The following is a 22,890-nucleotide window of genomic DNA, read 5'->3' on the forward strand; positions in this document are numbered from 1 at the left end:
AGCAGGTAAAGAATCTGCCTGCAATGCAGGAGATGCAGGTTCAATGCCTGGGTCAGGAAGATCCCCTAGAGAAGGAAATGGCAACCCAATCCAGTATTCTTGCCTGAAAAATCCCATGATCAGAGGAGCCTGGAGGGCTCCAGTCCAAAGAGTCGCGAAGAGTTGGACACAGCTGAGCTACTAAGCACAATATGGAAACAGCTAAGACATCTTTGAAGAAGGTGGCTGCCTTACCAGTTATTGAAGCTTGTTGCAAAGCTGTAGTAATTAAGACAGTGTATTGTTGGTTCAACAATAGACTGACCAATAAAACTAAGAGAGACAATTGAATATCTGATATTTGATTTGTGATAAAAGTGACAATTCAGATGGGTCTTTTCAATAAATTGTGCTGTGAAAATTGGATGTCCATGTGCAAAAATTAAATTGGAACCCTCTCTCCCACAATACACAAAATCAATTGCAAGTAGGCATTACATCTAAATATAGATGACAAACTAATAGAACTTTTAGAAAACATTCAGTTCAGTTCAGTTCAGTTGCTCAGTCGTGTCTGACTCTTTGCAACCCCATGGACTGCAGCATGCCAGGCTTCCTGGTCCATCACCAACTCCTGGAGCTTGCTCAAACTCATGGCCATTGATTCAGTGATGCCATCCAACCATTTCATCCTCTGTCATCCCCTTCTCCTCCTGCCTTCAATATTTCCCAGCATCAGGGTCTTTTCCAATGAGTCAGTTCATTGCATCAGGTGGCCAAAGTGTTGGACTTTCAGCCTCAACATCAGTCCTTCCAATGAATATTCAGGACTGATTTCCTTTAGGATGGACTGGTTGTATCTCCTTGCAGTCCAAGGGACTCTCAAGAATCTTCTCCAACACCACAGTTCAAAAGCATCAATTCTTCAGTGCTCAGCTTTCTTTATAGTCCAACTCTCACATGCATACATGACTACTGGAAAAACCATAGCCTTGACTAGATGGACCTTTGTTGACAAAGTAATGTCTCTGCTTTTTAATATGCTGTCTAGGTTGGTCATAGCTTTTCTTCCAAGGAGCAAGTGTCTTTTAATTTCATGGCTGCAGTCACCATCTGCAGTGGTTTTGGAGCCCAAGAAAACAGTCTGTCATTGTTTCCATTGTTTCCCATCTATTTGCCATGAAGTGATGTTATGGATGCCATGATCTTAGTTTCTTGAATGTTGAGTTTTAAACCAGCTTTTTCATTCTCCTCTTTCAGGAGAATATCTTTACCACCTTGGTTAGGGGAAGGTTTAAACAGGATACAAAGAACACTAAACAAAAAGAAAACATTGGCAAATTTTGCCTCATTAAAATGAAGATATCATTAAGAGAATTAGATGACAAGTTGCGAAGTGAGACAGACATTTGAAAGACATATAATTGACATAGAGCTCATATTCAGAGTATATAAAGACCTACAAGTAGGTAGGAAACATCAGACATCCAAAAGAAAAATGAGCAAACTACTTGAACAGGCATTTCATAAAAGAAGAGGCAATCCATTAAATGGGCATTAAATACATGAAAACATGCTCTACTTCATAAGTCATCAGAGAAATATTAGATTAAATAATGTGAAATAAACTGTGGTTGACCATTTTGACCTGCAAAGTGGCAATGTCATTTGGTTTAACCTAACACAAACTGAAACCAAGCTGAGACACCACTACACTCATTATAATACACTGAAATTTTTTCACCTGACAATTCCAAGTGCTGGTGAGGCCGTGGAGCAATAGAAATTCTCGACCAAGGTTAGTTGGAGTGTAACTTGCCAACAGCTTAGGACACGAGCATTGCCCTCTCTGACCCAGCTATTCTACTCTAGGCGTACACCCTCAGTAAATGTATTTGCATGGGCACCAGGAGACATGTGCAAGGATGTTCATAGCAGCACTGTTTATGAGAATCCCAAACTGGGAATAACCCAAGGGCCCGTAAACAGCACAGCAGATTATAGGAGAGATGTTAGTTTTGTAGGAGTTGAAACATATAAAATTTGAGGACCCTCTTTAAGTAGCAGAAAAAAATTACAAATAAAATTTTAGTATGAAAGAAAATGTTTAATTAGAACAAGGAATGAGCATTTAAGGAAGAGTTAACACCAATTCTCACAAACTCTCTCAAAAAGTGAAAGAGAAGACAACATGAATATAATCCTGATACCAAAGTTAGACAAAGACACCACATGAAAAGGAAAGAAAGTCATCCCTTATGAATGAGATGCAAAAATTCTCAACAAAACAGCAAACTGAATTCAGCAAGTAAAAGTACTATACACATGACAAAGTGAGATTTATCCCAGGAATGCAAGCTTGGTTCAACTTATGAAAAGCCATCTGAAACACACTATGTTAGTAGAATTAAGGACAAAAACCACATGATCATCTCAACAGATGCAGAAAAAGAATTTAATAAAATCCAACATTCTCTCATGATAAAAATATTCAGCACCCAGAAACAGAAGGGAACATCCTCAATCTGATAAAGGGTATCTTGAGATATCCACAGATAACCTTATATTCAATGATGAAAGGCTGTAATCTTCCTTCCTAAGATCAGGCACAAGACAGGAGTGTCTTTTCTCCCCACTTTTAGTCAACATTGTATTGGAGCTTCTATCCTGGGCAATTAGGCAAGAAAAAGATGTAAATGGAATGAGAAAATGTAATGTATTACTTTTGCAAATCACACATAAAGATCTGATCATGTGAACACATAGCTGGGGCTTCTTCCAGAGCCTTGGAAAGAGTCCATGAAGGTGAAGACTTCCAAAGCTGAAGCTCTGTTAGCCTCACAGTACATCCTACTCTGAATTGCAATGTAATGATATCACATAGTGGAAGGCAATGAAAATGAATAGAATGTATATTTATTATACTCAATATAGTTATAGTCAACAACATGGGTGATTCTTTATAACATAATGTTGAACAAAAAGTCAGCACAAGATAATACATATTGTATTTAGTGAGTTGAATAGTGTCTCCCCCCAAATTCATGCCTACCTGGAACCTTAGAATATGCCCTATTTTGGAAATAGGGTCTTGCAGATGTAATTAGTTGAGAATCTTGAGATGAAATTATCCTAGATTTAGAGTGGGCCTTAAATCCCCAGAAGGGGTCCCCAGAAGGTATAAAAGGAAAAAAACGTTACTCCAGAGAGCCTTTGGAGGAAGCTCAGTCCTTCAAACACCTTGATTTCCTGCTTCTGGACTCTAGAACTGTGAGAGAATAAATTTCTTTTGTTTTAAGCCATCAAGATTGTGGTAATTTGTTTCAGTCACCACAGGAAGCTAATACACCTTAAAATCGTGTTTGTAAACACTACTCTTTAGAAATGGAGAAGGAAATGGCAACCCACTCCAGTATTCTTTTTTTTTTTTTTCATTTATTTTTATTAGTCAGAGACTAATTACTTTACAATATTGTAGTGGTTTTTGGTCATACATTGACATGAATCAGCCATGGATTTACATGTATTCCCCATCCTGATCCCCCCTCAACGATAACCCTATATGCAATCCAGTATTCTTGCCTAGAGAATTCTGTGGACAGAGGAGCCTGGTGGGCCTGCTGTCGATGGGATCGCACAGAGTCGGACACGAATGAAGCGACTTAGCATGCATGCATGCATTGGAAAGGAATTGGCAACCCACTCCAGTGTTCTTGCCTGGAGAATCCCAGGGACGGGGGAGCCTGTGGGGTCACACAGAGTCAGACATGACTGAAGTGACTTAGCAGCAGCAGCAGCAGCAGCACTCTTTAGAAATGTGTACTTATTTATGTTACATTACAGCAAAGATAAGGAAGGACGTTATGCCCATAAAGTCAAGAGAGTGATTAACTTTGGGATGAAGGAAAGAAGAAAGAGTTGTAATCTGGAAGGGACAAGATGTTTCTGGGGTTATGGACAATGTTCTCTTGCCTGGAGACTTTGACATGGTTATTCACACTCTAACAATCTGTTGAGCTTCACGTTTATATTTTACCCATTTTTCTTTATATGTACTTTCACAATCATAAAGTAAAATACTTACTTAAAAAGGGGGAAAAAAGCATAAAGTCCTCTAGACACAAAAGTTAGCATCAGAAACATTCTAAATTGAAAGAGGAGAGGAGTTGCTTCTAAGAAGAAGTGAAGTGAAGTGAGTCGCTCAGTTGTGTCCGACTCTTTGCAACCCCATGGAGTCCATGGAATTCTCCAGGCCAGAATACTGGAATGAGAAGCCTTTTCCTTCTCCAGGGGATCTTCCCAACCTAGGGATCTCGAACCCAGGTCTCCTGCATTGCAGGCGGATTCTTTATCTGCTGAGCCACCAGAGAAGCCCAAGAATACTGAAGTGGATAGCCTATTCCTTCTCCAGGGGAACTTCCCAACCCAGGGATCGAACTAGGGTCTCCTGCATTGCAGGTGGATTCCTTACCAACTGAGCAGTCAGGGAAGCCTGGATTATTAGAAGTAATGAAACGCCCTCTTTTTGCCTAATAAACCTGCGAAACTCAAGATCAGCCCTGGACAGAGAAGAGTCAAGCTGGGCAATTAGGGTCAGGAAAACCTCCTTCCCCGGCCCTTCTCTCTGGCTTCCCCCAGGGGGCGCTGCTCTCCACTGAACTCAGCTTCCAGGGAGGAGAGCCAGCCCTTCCTTTGCTTCCCTAGGGCACCGCTCACGGAAGACTGAAATGTTCAAACAAAAATGAACCAGAAATAAAGCCTTGGCAGAGGGGTCCAAAGACAGAGAGGACAGAGAGTCTGCACACTCTGGAAGCAAGCGAGAGCCTGTTCTCCAGGCTCTGGATGCCTTTTGTCCATGTACTGTCTCAGCAGTAAAAGGCACTCCTTCCCTAGTGCCCCCACTCCTGGCTCCTGCTTTCCTCCACACGGGTGACATTTCTGTTTGCATGTGTGTGCCAGCACACCTTTATACACACAAGTGCAACACGTACATGCTCATGCACACCTTCATGTACATACACACGTACATACCTCACACACATACATGAACGTAACACATGCACAAGTATACACATACACGGACACACATATACACATACAAATGCACATACATAACCATATGCACACATAGGCACAATGAATACTCATCGGCACACACACACACAAATAAATACACATACCCTTGTTGTCGTTCAGTCCCTAAGTCTTGTCCGACTCTTTGCAACTCCATGAACCGCAGCATGCCAAGCTCCTCTGTCCTTCACTATCTCCTGGAGCTTGCTCAAACTCATGTCCATTAGGTCAGTGATGCCATCCAACCATCTCATCCTCTGTTGCCTCCTTATCCTCTTGCCCTCAATCTTTCCCAGCATCAGGGTCTTTTAAAATGAGTCAGCTGTTTTCATCAGGTGGCCCAAGTATTGGAGCTTCAGCATTAGCATCAGTCCTTCTGATGAATATTCAGGGTTTATTTCTTTTCGGATTGACAGGTTTGATCTTCTTGCTGTCCAAGGGACTCTGAAGAGTCTTCTCCAGCACCACAGTTTGAAAACATCATTTCTTCAGTGCTCAGTCTTCTTTATGATCCGACTCTCACATATGTACACAACTACTGGAAAAACCATAGCTTTGACTAGACGGACCTTTGTCAGCAAAGTAATGTCTGCCTTTTAATATGTTGTCTAGGTTGGCCATAGCTTTTTTTCCAAGGAGCAAGTAAATGTCTTTTAAATTCGTGACTGCAGTCACTGTCCACAGTGATTTTGGAGTCAAAGAAGAAAATCTGTCACTGTTTCCACTTTTCCCCCATCTATTTGCCATAAAGCATGTCTAAATATACTCATCCATCCACATACACACAAAACTTATATACGTATATATACAAGCCCACATACACACACAAACACACACAACGCCATACACAATCCTGCGTGCACACACTGCACTTGGTACCCAGTGCAGTGGATGGCTGGAGTGGTAGGATTCTTCCAAGGATCCTACTTCCTATTATTTGGGCCACTGTGCCCTCTTCTTCCACAATGTATTGGGGTTGGTCTGTGTGGCCAGTAGAATGTGATAGAATGATAGTATGTGACTTCTGAGGCTAGGTTATAAAAACATAGTGGCTTCTGTCTGTTCCCTCTTTCTCGAGTCACTCCTAGAGGAAGGCAACTGCTGTGTTGTAAAGACACTCAAGCAGCCATACGGAGCAGCTGACATGGCTAGGAACTGAGGCCTCTGGCCAATAGCCAGCACCAAGTTGCCAGCGGGTGAGTGAGCCCCATTGAGAGGGAATCAGGCCCAGTCAGGCCTTTAGGTGAATATAGCCCTGGCTGACATCTTGACTATACTTTCATGAGGGACTCTGAGCCAGAAATACCCAGCTAATCTTCTCTCAGATTCTCAGTTCACAGAAACTGTGTGAGATAGATGTTTATTGTCATAGCTACTAAACTTTGAGGTGATTTTGTTACACAGTAATAGAGCAATAAATAGTGAATGCAAATAAATACACTGCACATGAACATACATTGGCATATGGTTGTTGTTTTCGTTCAGTCGCCCAGCTGTGTCCAACTCTTTGCGACTCCATGGACTGCAGCATGCCAGACTTCCCTGTCCCTGACCACCTCCTGAAGTTTGCCCAAGTTCATGTTCATTGCATCAGTGATGCCGTCCAGCCATCTCATCCTCTGATGCCCTCTTCTCCTTCTGCCTTCAATCTTTCCCAGCATTAGTGACTTTTCCAATGAATCACCTGTTCACATCAGATGCCAAAATCCTGGAGCTTCAGCTTCAGTTCTTTCAGTGAATATGCAGAGTTGATCTCCCTTAAGATTGACTGGTTTGATCTCCTTGCTGTCCAAGGGACTCTCAGGAGTCTTCTCCAGCATCACAGTTTGAAGGCATCAATTCTTTGGCATTCTGCCTTCTTTATTGTCCAGCTCTCACAACCGTACATGACCACTGGGAAGACCATAGCCTTGACTATATGGACCTTTGTCAGCAGAGTAATGTCTCTGCTTTTCAACTGTCTAGGTTTGCCATCGCTTTCCTGCCAAGAAGCAATCATCTTCTGATTTCATGGCTGCAGTCACCATGTGCAGTGATTTTAGAGCCAGAGAAGAAGAAATCTGTCACTGCTTCCACCTTTTCTCCTTCTATTTGCCATGCAGCAATGGGGGTGGATGCCATGATCTTAGTTTTTTTTTTAATATTTAGTTTTAAGCCTGCTCTTTCACTCTCCTTCAGCCTCACCAAGAGGCTCTTTAGATCCTCTTTGCTTTCTGCTGTTGGAGTGGTATCATATGCATATCTGAGGTTGTTGATGTTTCACCTGCCTATCTTTTTTTTTCATTTATTTTTATTAGTTGGAGGCTAATTACTTTACAATATTGTAGTGGGTTTTGTCATACATTGACATGAATCAGCCATGGAGTTACATGTATTCCCCATCCCGATCCCCCCTCCCACCTCCCTTTCTACCCGATCCCTCTGGGTCTTCCCAGTGCACCAGGCCCAAGCACTTGTCTCATGCATCCAACCTGGGCTGGTGATCTGTTTCACCATAGATAATATACGTGTTTTGATGCTGTTCTCTCGAAACATCCCACCCTCGCCTTCTCCCACAGAGTTCAAAAGTCTGTTCTGTACATCTGTGTCTCTTTTTCTGTTTTGCATATAGGGTTATCATTACCATCTTTCTAAGTTCCATATATATGTGTTAGTATGCTGTAATGATCTTTATCTTTCTGGCTTACTTCACTCTGTATAATGGGCTCCGGTTTCATCCATCTCATTAGAACTGATTCAAATGAATTCTTTTTAACGGCTGAGTAATATTCCATGGTGTATATATACCACAGCTTCTTATCCTTCATCTCTGATGGCCATCTAGTTGCTTCCGATGTCCTGGCTTTATACGTGCTGTGATGAACATGGGTGCATGTGTTCTTTCCAGAATCTGGTTTCCTTGTGTGTAATGCCCAGATGTGGGATTGCTGGGTCATATGCAGTTCTATTTCGTTTTTTACCAGAAAATCTCCACACTGTTCTCCATAGTGCTGTAACTAGTTTTGCATTTCCCACAACAGTGTAAGAGGGTCCCTTTTCCTCCACACCCTCTCGCAGCATTTTATTTGCTTGTGACTTTTGGATAGCAGCCATCCTGACTGGCGTGTAATGGTACCTCATTGTGGTTTTGATTTGCATTTCTCTGATATGAGTGATGTTGAGCATCTTTTCATGTGTTTGTTAGCCATCTGTATGTCTTCTTTGGAGAAATGTCTGTTTAGTTCTTTGGCCCACTTTTTGATTGGGTCATTTATTTTTCTGGAATTGAGCTACAGGAGTTGCTTGTATATTTTTGAGATTAATCCTTTGTCTGTTTCTTCATTTGCTATTATTTTCTGCCAATCTGAGGGCTGTCTTCTCACCTTGCTTATAGTTTCTCTCCTGCCTATCTTGACTCCAGTTTGGAACTCATCCAGGCTGGCATTTCTCATAATGTGCTCAGCGTGTAGGTTAAACAAACAGGATGACGGTGGACAGCCCTGACGTACTCCTTTCTCTCCTTTTTTTGGCTGCACTGGGTCTTCGTTGCTTTCCGGGGGCTATTCTGTGTTGTAGTGCTCAGGTTTCTCATCTCGGTGGCTCCTCTTGTTGCAGAGCATGGGCTCTAGACATGCAGGCTTCAGTTGTGACTTGCAGGCTCTAGAGCACAGGCTCAGTAGTTGTGATGCATGGGCTTAATTGCTCCGTGGTATGTGGGATCTTCCTTGACCAGGGATTGAACCGGTGTCCCTTGCTTTGGCAGGCAGATTCTAAACCACTGGACCGTAGGGAAGTCTCTGAGAAGCCCCCTTAAAGAGTCTTCGGGCTATTCGTCATCCAGATACCCTCCTAATTCTGACCCAGCTCTGAGAAGCTGCTTCTTTTTCAGGAGATCTCCATCAGACATGATCATGTCCTTGGAAGACCCTGTTCCCTGACAAAGGGCATGGCCTGGATCTTGCAGACCTCAACACAACGGTAGTATCTCCAGCTGGGATATCCAAGAGGATATCAGCGGCCCATGAGTCACTCACCGCCTCTCAGCCAAACTGACCCACAGGCAGGAAGCTCCTAGGAGCCTCCAAAGCTGAGGCCTGCTTCAGTCCAGCTTTGGTGCAGCTCATTCAGGGGCTCCTTGTCCCATCAGGGTGAAAGTGAAAGTGTTAGTCACTCAGCTGTGTCTGGCTCTTTGTGAGTCACAATGGACTGTAGCCCACCAGGCTCCTCTGTTCATGGAATTCTCCAGGCAAGAGTACTGAGTGGATAGCCATTCCCTTCTCCAGGGGATCTTTCCCACCCAGGGATTGAACCTGAGTCTCCTGTGTTGCAGGCAGATACATTACCATCTGAGCGACCAGGGAAGGAGGCAGTCTCTGTTCTCCTGGATGAGCTAGGGTCTCCCACTGCTTCTCCCTGGTGAGCTGTGAAGCCAAACTCCTGAGTTCTGCTCCTGATTCTCCACCACACCGTGCCTGACCTTCTTGGCTTCCAGTTTGCTCACCCACTAATGGGGCTTGGGCTGAGGTCTGAGAATCCCAGGGAGGGTGAAGCTGAAGTGAAGCAGAAATCGACTCACCACGTATTCTTACAACAAGAGGCTGTTTTCACAGGGTCGTTTCAATTCATGTTCACAGTCACCACCATGAGGTACCCAATGAACAGATGAGAACATTGAGGCAGAGAAGTTTCATAGGGGTCTCTGGACCCAAAATCTCTTTCATTTATTCAACAAATATTATTGAATATTCATTCACTCCAGTAGGTAGACACTGAGGATGTATCAATGAAACAAACATGTCCTCTGCCCTCTTGGGACTTACACTCCAATGGAGACAAAACAACAAACAAGGAAACAAAGGAATTAGTCATTATTAATAGTGATTAGTGTCTAAGGAAATGAAATAATAATGGATTATAGGGAGAAGAAACATTCAAGGGCTTCTCTGAGAAGGTGGGATCTACAGGGAAACAAAGAGGGTGGAGGATGGGGAGGTCACTTTTGAGAAGAGCTCAGGCATTCAAAGAATGGAGAGGAGGCTGCTGAGGCTGGAACACAGAGGAGAGGAGAGAACTGTCTGGAGAGGAAGGCAAGGCTAGATACTGCCGGCCATACCGGGTTTAGTGTTTACTGGAAAGTGTAATGGAGAGCCATGGAGGAATATTAAACCCGGGAGTGAGGAGCTTCAAGTTGAATTTTAGAAAGCTCCCCTGGGCCTTATTAAGAGCTTTTAAGGAGGTAAGAGTATACTCACCGAGAACTACAGTGTATCAGACACGATTCTAGGCTCCTGCAACACAGCGCAAGTTGTCAGGTACTCCAAGCAACCAGCTAAGATGCAAGTTCAGTAACAGGTTTTTAAAATTTAATTAAATTAATTAATTTGCTTGTTTATTTCTCTGCTCTGGCTCTTAGCTGCAGCACCTGGGATCTTCCTTCTTCACTGCCCCTGTGGGATCCTTAGTTGCTGCATAGGAACTCTTTGTTTCCCGCAGGTGGGATCTGGTTCCCAACTTGCAGCCACCTCCAGACCAGTCCCTGCCGCGCCTGGCCCAGGGTTTCAGTGCTGCTGAGAGCAGGGACTGTGCCCTGGCGTGCCTCCTCTACCTGTAAGCCCTGGGACCTCCACCTCAAAGGCCCAACTCCCCTCCCCAAGCCCCTTCTGTTGCCACCTTACGGCTCCCTCTCTTTCATTTTTAATTTTTTCTTTGTTTTGTAATTACCTCCAATCTTTGTCAGTGGATACTGGTTTTCCATTTACAGTGGCAAAGTTTCTTTTTAAAATCATTTTACTTAGATAAAAAACATGAATCAACCTAAAAGAGAAAGCCAAGAAGATAAGTTTGGGAAAAGTTGTTTTAAGCTATAACACTTCCATTTTGTTTAACTAAATTTAAGGATGACTTGTAAATAATAACTTTATGGAGATATAATCTACCCACTTAAATAGTTTTACCATATTTGTGGAGTTGTGCAACCATCACTACAATCAATTTTGTAACATTTTCATCATCCCTTTCTTGAAGAAACCTGTAACTTTTAGCAGTTACTATCCATTCTCTTCTCTCAGCCCCCATCCTCTGGCCCTAGGCAACTACCAACTGACTTTCTGTCTCTTTGGATTTGCTTATGCTGGACATTTCATGTAAATGGAATCCCACAATATGCATTGTGATTGGCTTTTTTTTTTTAAACTTAGGATAATGTTTTCAAGGTTCATCTATGTTGTAGCGTGTGTCAGAACTTCATTTCTTTTTATTAATGAATAATATTCCATTATGTGGATATACCACATTTTATTTGTCCATTCATCAGTTGATGGACACTTAGGTTTCCATTTTGGGGCTATTATGAATAATGCTGCTGTGAACATTCATGCAGAGGTTTCTGTGTGGACATAATGCTCTCATTTCTCTTGTGGGTGTACTTAGGAGGGGAATTGCTGAATTAAACAGTAACTCTGTATTTAATCTTTTGATGAAGTACCAGACTGTTTTCCACAGCAACTGCAACCCTTTACATTCCCACCAGCAGTGTATAAAGCTTCCAGTTTCTCCATATCCTCACTGGCACTTGTTATTATCTGTCTTTTTGCTTCTTGCCACCCGTTTGGGTGTGAAGTGGTACGTCATCATGGGTGTGATTTGCAGTTCCCTGATGGCTAATGATATTAGCATCTTTTCACGTGCATATTAGCCATTTGAATATTTTCTTTGGAGAGATTGTCTGTTCAGATTCTTTCTCTGTTTTAAAACTGGGTTGTCTTTTTATGGAGGTCTTCACCTTTCTGTATCAGTGTTAGGATATGCTTGTGAACTGGAGAAGGAGAGAGAGTCAGGATAAAAAGGAAAATAAAAAGGCTTCTCCTCCACTCCAGTTCATCTACTTCGACTGAAGAGAGTCTGTGTAGTAGAAGCTCATACCACACATTGTGTAGTTGGATGTACTGTGGCTTTGAGGAAAAGAACCTGGACTTGCCAGCCCTACCTGTATGAAACCAAGTTCTATGTTTTTACTCTTCCAAGGATTCCAGAACTCTTTCCAGCTCTCCTCCCAGGAAGCAGCTTAATTTCTCCTCCTATTCCTACCATGTTTTGTTTTTTTTTTTTTGGTCTGTCTATTCAGCTTTTGTAGCCATCTAGTGCTCTGCGCATCTGTCCATCCACAGGTCTACAGGTCTACAGTTTGTCCAAAGACTGCTCTTATCTGCAAGTCTGTGCCAAGGGTGAGTGAGACCCAGAGGATGAAGAGACAAAGGATGGATGTGAAGGGAGAGCATGGATGGGGGAGGGGGAGGTGATCTGGGAGTGACAGTAGAGAACGTGCTTCTCCTGTGCAACCCGGACCTTTGGAAGACTTTTGACCAAGGTCTCTGCTGATGCCATTCTTATGCCCTTAGAGGGACAGAGCCAGGTGGACGTGCAGCTGGCCAGACCCCAACAAGAGGTTGCCAACCTGACCATCTAATACTGGCAAGGTGTGCCCCGGCAGCTGGTGCCTCAAGGAGAGACTGAAAGAGCTAGAGGAGGGAGGCTGGACCTGTTAGCTATAGAGGCAGGGAGGGAACTTCCAACCTAAGATTAAAAGCTCCTTTCCCGGGTTTCTCATCACACCCACCCCTGGAGCCTCACCTGCCCAGACCCTCGGCGAAATGGGGGTAGTGTTCTCCCAGCCTTCACGGGGCAGCTACTTTTACCTGGACTCCTTACAGAAGCATGGTAGAGGCAACTAGAAGTCCCTGGAAGAGGCCTGCATCCATCTCCTTGGGACTAGCCCAGTCTTCAGTGCCGTCCAAGTGCTCCAGAGCCAGAAACCATGGGGTCCCCAGCCAGAACTTCTCCCCCACACCATGCACATATCCTGGACTCATAATTGGGAATTGGGCAGCTCTGAGTGTATAGCAAATAGAAGACATGAAAGACGGACATGGAGAGTGGGGGACGAGCCTTCCTAGAAGCAGAGTTTCATGTTGCAGGGTTCAGAAGGGAGCTCTGTTTTGAGTTCGAATTACTACTGCTGATAACCACTGTGTCTAGTGTGTAAGTAATGTTTAGTGTTTTCAAAGCACTCTTTACATCCTCAGCCTCATTTGCTTCTCACAGCATCACTATTAATTTGCCATGTGATCACTTATTACTTGTCAAGTACTGTGCTAAGAAACTTCAACGCACTACTTCCTGCCACTCTCAACAACCCTATGAGGTTAGTCATTTCATGGATGAGAAAACTGAAGCTGAGAAAGTTTAAGCTTTCCAGGATCACAGAGCTATTCAATACTAAGAACAGGGACTCAAACACCGAGGTGGACAGAAGGCAAACTCCTGTACCCCAGCCAGTCTCCAGTGCCCTAAGGTTCCGATGCACTTTGGGGAAGGCAGAAATTCTTATCACACTCTGGCTTTGGGGCTGGGCCCATCAGACTATCTATCCTAAGTGTCAACTCATTCCATCCTTCCACCATGATGTCACTCAATATGCGAAGACTCAGAAGATGGAGCGCATGCCCAGCTCCCTGACCCAGAGTCCTGCTCAAGGGATGAGCCGGCAGCCTTTCCCACCAAAACCACCAGGCTGAGGTGTGGGAAGGGCTGCGCTCTGTCCGTGCTGTACATGAATGGTAGGCAGAGCACTGGGAAGGGGATGAGGGTTAGGGCTGCAGGTAGGAGCTGTCAGAAATCCAGTGAATAGAATAAAGAGAAGGCTTGTCTGATTTCAGTCAGAGGCAACTCTATGAGCCATTAGTGATCTTGGCAAAGGGAGGGGTTGGGGAAGCCTGGCACCCATTTACTGCTGTTCTTTATGGTGAGGTTCACTCAGGGATTTTGAAATTCTTCATTTGAGCCTCCTGTCTTTTTCTCTGAGCTCTTTGACCATTTTATCTTCACCCTTGACTCCGGGTTTGCCTCCCCTCAGACCCCAGGGACCAGGGTGAACTGGGAGCAGCATGAACTCAGAAGTGGTTTCGGATGGAGGTCCTGAACCAAGAGATGACCGGCCCCACCCAAGGCCTCACTGCAGGTGACGGCCTAACCTTACCAGGAAGGTTGAGCCCATCAAGAGCCCATTTAAGGAGGGAGGCAGGGGGCAGGAGGGGGTGAATGTTGGTTGATAAGGAGAGACAGGACTCCTCTGAGCCTGATGGAGAGCCTTCTGAAAGAGAGGGCCTGGAGAATGGGAAAGAATAGCACTCTCAGTACAGACAGAGCCAACCCAGTCCTGGTTCTGCCGCTGCCAGCTGTGACCTGGGGCCCATTATCTAAGCTCTTCAAGTCCCTTCTTCCACAGCTGTGAAATGGGGATGGTAGTAACGGCAGCCCTCACAGAGGTGGCTGTGAGGATTAAAGACAATGTGTGAGAAATGTGTAGATGGTGAAGGACAGGGAAGCCTGCTGTGCTGCAGTCCACACGGTCCCAAAGAGCCGGACGTGACTGAGCGGCTGAACCACGATGAAAAATGCCTGCCAGGGTGGCCGGATTCTAAGGGAGATTCTGCCCCTCCCCACTAGAGGGCGCCCCGTGTTCCTCGTCTCACACACCTTCACACAGATTTCATCAACAGTGGGATGCTGGGGCTCTGGGCCTCCAACAGCCCAGGGCTCTGTAAAATCAAGCATAGGAACAGAGCCTGAAGCGCGTGCAGAAATCTACTTCAGAGCTTTCCTAAATTAAAAAATATATATACATACAGGTTCTGCTTTTCTAAGAAAATCTTGAGTATGACATGACCCTAATCCTCCCCTCCTCCCTCCATCCGTAAACATTGTGTGACTATACCAGAAGTTTTTGTCCTTAAATGGGAGTGAAGTACCCAGAGCCCCTTGCATTCGGCTCCCCCCTTGCTCTCCTCTGTGTTGTGGAGGAAGTCCACCGAGCAAGGCTTTCAGACATCTCCCTGGGACCCTTGAGCTCTCTGGAGCCCAGATACCTGCCCATCCAGCAGGTATCCATCCATCTTCATAGCTGAGAAGCTGAGCGGGCAAGCGTGGGGCAGGACCAGGCCAAGTCCCAGCCTTCCCCCGCGCTGCCGCACCCTTCCTCAAAAAGACCCCTCCGTAGAGGTTGGGCTGCTTCACACCTCAGATATCTTCACACTAAGGACAGCCTGAGAAGGTGACTCTTTAAAGTTTGACTTAAATGACACAAGGAAACAGCCCTCGTGTGTACTGAAAGAATAGCACTTTTAGTAGAGAGTGGAGATTTGGAGGAAGAGCCCCTAAGCCAGGGAGAACTGCAAGTACAGTTGCCTTTAGGTTTGTGATGATGGTAGGGCTCTTAGGAAAACAGCTTGACATGAGGCCCAGGACTGCTCAGTCAGCTTTTTGGCTTTATTCACAATGCAGTGGGAAATCATCAGGGGATTTCAAAGGAAAGGCATAGGAAAATACAAGCATTTTCTAAAGATACATTGATGCTGGTGGGAAACAGATTATGAAACAGAGAAGAGTAGGGACAAGTAACCTGTGTGGGGCTAGTGAATTATCCAGGTGGAATCTATTGGTACCTTGGCAGCATTGCTGGGCATTTCCTAGCTGGGCTCCATCTGGAGGCAGCCGGCACCTCAGAGGGGCTCCAGCCCCTCACCCTTTTCAAAGACACTGATCTCCATCCCTGTCATCACGGCAGCTGGGCCTCTTTAGCTTGGATTGGCTGCTGCACCTCATCAGTGGTTCTGTGACTGACCCCGTGGTGGAGACTGGTCACCATGGTTCCACCAAGTTGGTATACAAGGAGCTGCCAATCTCCTCTGGGCTCAGGGGATGGACCAGCCCTGTGTCTAATGGAAAATCCCCAGAAGGAAGTGGGATTAGATATGGGGACAAGGGAAGGGGCTGCAGTCTGACAGTTCCTGAGTACTAGTCCTAGAGCTTATTCAGATCTAGACGACTGTTGAGACTTTTTCTGAATTTGGTTGTGGGTGAGGGGGGCTGACGGAGGAAGTGGCAACACCTGCCTCATGGCATTCATTGAAAATCCCTAGTTTCTTCCCATTTTAGGATGTCTTTGAGCTGTTCCCTACTCTGAGTCACAACTTTGCAGCTGATTAAAGCCTCAGGGGAAGACTCCCACCCCCACACCTTCCCTGATGCTTTCAAGAAGCAGTTTCAGGCTGACCCAAATTTGGATTATTCATGCCGATTTTCAAGCAAACTCTTCCTACAGGCTTGTCTGGAGGCAGGAAGTGGGGTTTAGAATTGATCAGAGTCTCCGAGGTGAGAGAAGTGGGATCCAAACACAGGGCATGGGGTGTGGAGAGCACTGAAAGCCTGGTTTCAGATCGCTTCCTCCTCCCACAGACCATTTCTGAGGCGGGTAAAAGGCAAGGTAGAAGAGTAGCTGGAACAGCCACCATCCCCACCCACAGCCCTCCTTCTGTGGAGGGAAAGTCTTCCCTCTAGACCCTGAGAAATCACACAGGGGATAACATGGCCAAGGCTTTGCACATTCAGCAGGTTGATACCTATGGCCAGTTTGCCCCTGGGAGCGGAGAGATCAGCCCAACCAAACTCCAGCTGTCCCATGCCTTGGGCTTTATAATTTCTCAAAGCACCTTCATACTCAGTTCATTTGATCCTCACAAATGGTAGCACACTGGAAAGTATCAAGCCCACTGTTTTACTCTGTTCAGGCTTCTATGCCAAAACACCATAAACTTGGTGGCTTACAAACAATGGAAATTTATTTCCCACAGTTCTAGAGGCTGTGGAGACTAAGCTTAAGGCACTGGCAGGTCAGGTGACTGGTGAGGGCCTGCTTCCTGGTTTATAGAAGGCTCTATCTTGCTATAACCTCACATAGTAGAAGGGCAAGGGGTCTCTCTAGGGTCCCTTTTATAAGGGCACTAATTCCATTCATGAGATCTCAACTCTCAGGACCTAATCACCTCCCAAAGGCCCCACTTCCAAATACTATCACCTTTGGGGTTAGGATTTCAGACCACAGAACTCACCCACTTACATAGCCCAGCGAAATTAAGAGACACTCCTCTTGTTGTTGCTGATGTTCAGTCGCTTGGTCGTGTCCACCTCCTTGTGACGCCATGGACTGCAGCACTCCAGGCTTCCTTGTCCTTCACTATCTCCCAGAGTTTGCTCAAACTCATATTCATTGAGTCGATGATGCCATCCAACCATCTCATCCTCTGTTGCCCCCTTCTCCTCTTGACCTCAATCTTTCCCAGCATCAGGGTCTTTTCCACTGAGTCGGCTTTGCATCAGGTGACCAAAGTATTGGAGCTTCAGCTTCAGCATCAGTCCTTCCAGTGAATATTCAGGTTTGATCTCCCTGCAGTCCAGGTGACTCTGTAACACAGGCTTAAACATGCTGCCAACCATGTCCTCCCATCTTATCCTCGCATCTAAGGACATAGCTAAACATAACCCTCAGCCTGTTTCTCTATATCTAGTTCTTATTAACTAGATTGACCCCAATCACCCACCTTGCTTTTTCCCATCATATATTCACTGTGCCTGGCCACTGCAATGCATGGTTCCTGCCTCAAGGCAGTTGAAGGCTAGTCAGGGAAGAGAGTCTTAGATTCATACAATAGTTATGTAGCTGACCCCGCAGAAGCCCTGTTTCCTGTCCCCTGACCTATCTCTGTGCTTACATGTAGCTGCAGGTGGAGGGTGTCTGCATGGGCTTCTTCTCATCCAGTGGATTTTCTGGAATGCCTGGGGAAGTTGCCTACCTATGCTCAAGACAGGCTTGAAATATTTGGGGATTAACACCCTCTGAGGCTGCCCTCAACCAATTAAGGACTTAATTTAGTGGATACATGCTCTAGTATATCCTTCCCTTGGTGGGAGTCGATCTGAAATAAGTTCTACACAGACCCTCAGGGGTCCCCAGCAAGGTTCACTCCAGTTGCTCACTATGATGATTAATTTTCTGTGTCAATTCAACTGGGCTAAGGGATGCCTAGACAGCTAGGAAAATATTATTTCTAAGTGTGCCTGTGAAAGTGTCTCTGGAAGAGATTAAATTTGAAATCAGTAGATTGAGTAAAGAATGCCAACGCTGCTGCTGCTAAGTCGCTTCAGTCGTGTCCGACTCTGTGCAACCCCATAGACGGCAGCCCACCAGGCTCCTCCATCCATGGGATTTTCCAGGCAAGAGTACCGGAGTGGGGTGCCATTGCCTTCTCTGGAATGCCAATGCAGGGTATTCAAGTTCAATTCCTGGTCAGGGAACTAAGATCCCACATACCCTGAGACAACTAAGCCTGTGCCTGGCAACTAGAGAGTCCTAGTATTGCAACTACTGAGCCTGCATGCTCTAGAGCCCATGCCCTGCAACAAGAGAAGCCTGAGCACTGCAATGAAGACCCTGTACAGTCAAAAAAAAAAAGAGAGAAAGTAAAGAAGACCACCCATGCAGGTAGGCATCATCCAATTCATAGAGGATCTTAACAGAATAAAAAGACGGAGGAAGGGCAAATTTTCTCTCTCTGCTTGAGCTAAGATGTCCATTTTCTCTTGTCCCTGTATGTCATAGTAAAGAATACTAGTTCTTACACAAAGGGCAGAAGAAAATCACCAGAGGTTTTAAGGAAATGAATAGAATAATTATGTAAAAATTTTAAAAGACTATCTTGGCACTGTTGGAGAATGTACTGAGAGAGGGCAAGAGTAGAATACATAGATCTGCTAGGAAGTATTGTCTCAGCTCAAGGGATGCTCTGGAGGCTTGGACTGGGCAACTGCACAAGGCTGAGCACCTCCAGCTGGCCAAGAACTCTACCCAGAGGAGCTTGAGCCTCAGGGGGAATCCAGACCCGCACACTCACCTAGGGAGCAGCTTCTGACTCCTTTCACCATGGTAACTGTGCTTCCTTCGCCCAGATCGGTTGCTAGGGTAACACATCAGCTCTGAGTGACTGAGCCCCATGATAAGAACTGGTTACCATGGTGTAAAGTCTGCAAGCAAGAATCTGCTGTTTTCCAGGTGAGGGTCCTTGACTGGCTATAAAAAAAAAGGCGGGGAGGTGGAAATCAAGGGGCTGGAGAGATCAAACACAGACGCCAAGGTGAGGCCAGTTTGTGGGGCAGGTGCTGACTCACTGTGCCTCAGGGCTTGTGCAAATCAGGACTGTTATTAGAACCTGTCCTTTATTGGGGGAGGAGGAATTTACATTTCAGAGGGGGTGATATAGCACATATACACAGAAATTGAGAATCCCACGTTTCCTGCCATTGTAGGGTTTCTTTGAACTATTGCCTTCTCCAAGGAAAACTTTGCAGCTAACTGAAGCATTTCTGTCCTCCCCGCCAGCCACCTTGCTATCTACAGGGGCAGTTCCAGGACAGCCTGTTTTTGAAATTTTTAAGTCATATGAAGCATGTTCTCAGGCCACATTTAATTAAAAAATAAACAAACAGCCAAAAAACCTTTAAAAATCCCCGATAGCAACATCCTTTTAAATAATCCATGGGTCCAAGGAGTCACAAGAAAAATCAGAAAACATTAATTATTGATAGTCAAAACATGAAAAACTAATGCTTAAAGGGAAATGTATAGATCTACATGCCTTTATTGCAAAGAAGAAAACATTTAAATCAATGATCTAAGCTACCAACTCAAGAAGTTAGGAAGTAATAAATGAAACTCAAAAAAATAGAAGGAAATAATAATAAAGAATGGATATCAATAAAATGGGCAAACCATAGAGAAAAAGCAATAAGGCCAAAAGTCAGTTCTTGAAAATGATCAATAATATTTATCTGTAGCTACATTGATGAATAAAAAGACAGAAAAATACAAAGTATCAAAATCAGGAATTTAAAAAGTGAAATTACTTCAAGTATCTACAGCTATTTAAAGGATAATAAAGAAATATGAATATGTTTATGCTAACAAATATGATAGCTTAAATACTGTGAATAAATTTTTTGAAAAATTCAAGTCTCCAAAAGAGATGTGAAAAGAAGTAGAATATCTGAATAGCTAAAGAAATTAAAATTGTAATAAAACTCACAAAGAAATTCCAACTCCATACACTCAGAAAAGTAATACCAATCATACAGAAACTGCTGGAGAGGGTGCGGAGAAGCCTCCTACACTGTTGGTGGGAATGTAAATTGGAACAGCCACTATGGAGGACAGTGTGGAGTTTCCTTAAAATATTAAAAATAGAGCTACCATATGTGCACACGTGCTAAGTAGCTTCACTCATGTCCGACTCTGCAACTTTATGGACTATAGCCTGCCAGGCTCTTCTGTCCATGGAATTCTCCAGGCAAGAATACTGGAGTAGGTTGCTGTGTTCTCCTCCAGGGGATCTTCCCGACCCAGGGATTGAAATTGCATCTCAAGTCTACTGCATTAGCAGGCAGTTTTTGTTTTTGTTTTTTTTTAACCACTAGTGCCACCTGGGAAGCCCAGAGCTACCATATGACCCTGCAGTTCCATTCCTGGGCATATATCTGGAAGAAAACATGATCCAAAATGATACATGCATCCCAATGTTCATTGCAGCACTGTTTACAATAACCAAGACATGGAAGCAACCTAAATGTCCATTGACAGAGGAACGGATAGAGAAGAGGTGGTACATATATACAATGGACTATTAGTCATAAAAAAGAATGAAATAATGCCATTTGCAGCAACATGGATAGACCTAGAGGTTGTCATACTGAGTGAAGTAAGTCAGACAGAGAAGGAGAAATATCCTATGACCTCTCTTATGTGTGGAATCTAAAAAAAAAAAAAGATACAAATGAACTTACTTAGAAAAAGACTCACAGACTTGGAAGACAAACATGGTTGCCAGGGGGAAGGGTTGGGGTGGAGGGATAGTTAGGGAGTTTGGGGTGGACATATACACACCGCTATATTTAAAATGAATAACCAGCAAGGATCTACTGTATAATACATGGAACTCTGCTTAATGTTATGTGGCACCTGAACAGGAGGGGAGTTTGGGGGAGAATGGATACATGTGTATGTATCGCTGAGTCCTTTCTCTGTTCACCTGAAACTGTCACAACGTTGTTAATTGGCTATACCTTAATACAAAATTTAAAGAATAAAATAATTTGTATCCAGATCATGTCATCTGTCAATAAAGATAGTTTTAATTTTTTCTTTAAAAAAATAATATCAAAACTCTTTCAGAGCATAACAAAAGAGAGAATGCTTTCTGATTGATTTTATGTGGTCTGCCAAACACTTAGAAGAAAATCTTTGTGAGTTTGGGGTAGGCAAACGTTTTCAAGAACAAAAAAAAGCTTTAGCCATAAAAGATAAACTTAATAAATTGGATTTCCTCAAAATTAAACATTTTGCTCTTCAAAAAAAAGCACTATTAAAAAATTAAAATGAAATGCTCAGAGTTGTAGAAAATATTCACGAAACATTAATCTGTTGAAGGAGTTGTATCTGGAAGTATTGGGGCTCCCCAGTTGGCTCTCTGATAAAGAATATGCCTGCCAGTGCAGGATGATGCAGGAGACATGGGTTTGATCCCTGGGTTGGGAAGATGTCCCTGGAGAAAGAAATGGCAACACACTCCAATATTCTTGCCTGAAAAATTCCATGGACAGAGGAGCCTAGTGGGCTCACAGTCCATGGGGTTGCAGAGTTAGATGTGACTGAGCACACACGCATCTGAAAGTATTAGAGAATTGTGTTAATTAGGGAATAGTAAATATTTTTAGACATTGTGTTGATTTCCAAATGCTGGTGTAACAAATCACAGCAAATCAAACTTAGTGCCCCAAAACAATTTTGTTATCTTATAGGTCTGGAAGTCAGAAGTCTAAAATTAAAATGTCTGGACTTCCTGGTGGTCCAGTTGTTAAGATTCTGCCTGCCAATTCAGGGGACACCAGTTTGATCCTTGGTCTGGGAAGATTCCACATGCCACGGGGCAATGAAGCCCATGTGCCACAACTACTGAAGTCCATATGCCTAGAGCCAATGCTCCACAACAAGAGAGGCTACCATTATGAGAAAACTGAGCACTGCAACGAGACAGTAACCCCCACTCTCTGCAGCTAGGGAAAGTCCACGAGAAGTAATCAAGACCCAGCAGAGCCAAAAATAAGTAAAATATAAAATAAATGTCAGCGGATCTCTGCTCCTTCTGGAGGTTTAAAGGGAGAAAACACAATCTTACCTTTTCAGCTTCCAGAGGCTGTTTGCGTTCCTTGGCTTGTGGCCCCTTTCTTGAATCACTCCAACCTCTAGCTCCCAATGTTATATCCTCCATTACTGACTCTAACCCTCCTGCTTCTCTCTGCGAAGACCTTTGCGATGATGTTGCACACACTCAGAAAATCCAGGATATTCTCCCCATTTGAAGTGAACCATCTTCTAATGCTAATCACACCTGCAAAGTCCCGCTTTCTACGTAAAGAAACATGTTCACCGTTTTAGGGATTCAGACGTGGACATCTTTGGGGTTCATTATTCAGCCTATCATAGGTATCATAATGGTATTGTGGTTACATAGAAAAATATCATTAATTCTAAAAGATGTATATTAAATTATTTAGGAGTGAAATGTCATGGTGTCTGTAAATTACTCTTAAATACTTCAGCAAGGAAAAGAAGCAACTGTGACAAAATCTTAATAACTGTTAAGTCTGGGTGATAAGAATATTCATGTTTTAAGTTTATTCATTTGAGTCTTCTCATGCTTAATATTTGAAAACTTTCATAATAAAATTTTAAACTTAATGAAAAAGATATTCAAATGTCTAGAGCTTAGGAAGCTCACATATTAGCCTGTAACTAAGAAAGTGTGGAAGCTATGGATCAGTTAGTTACCTCAGTAGTTAGTTATTGCAATAGCTCTGTTAAAATGGGTACAGTGGTTTGAGCCAGGATGATGGCAGTGGATGTGGAGAAGATAGTTG

Source organism: Cervus canadensis, chromosome 24, assembly GCF_019320065.1.
Source record: "Cervus canadensis isolate Bull #8, Minnesota chromosome 24, ASM1932006v1, whole genome shotgun sequence".
Lineage (NCBI taxonomy): Eukaryota > Metazoa > Chordata > Mammalia > Artiodactyla > Cervidae > Cervus > Cervus canadensis.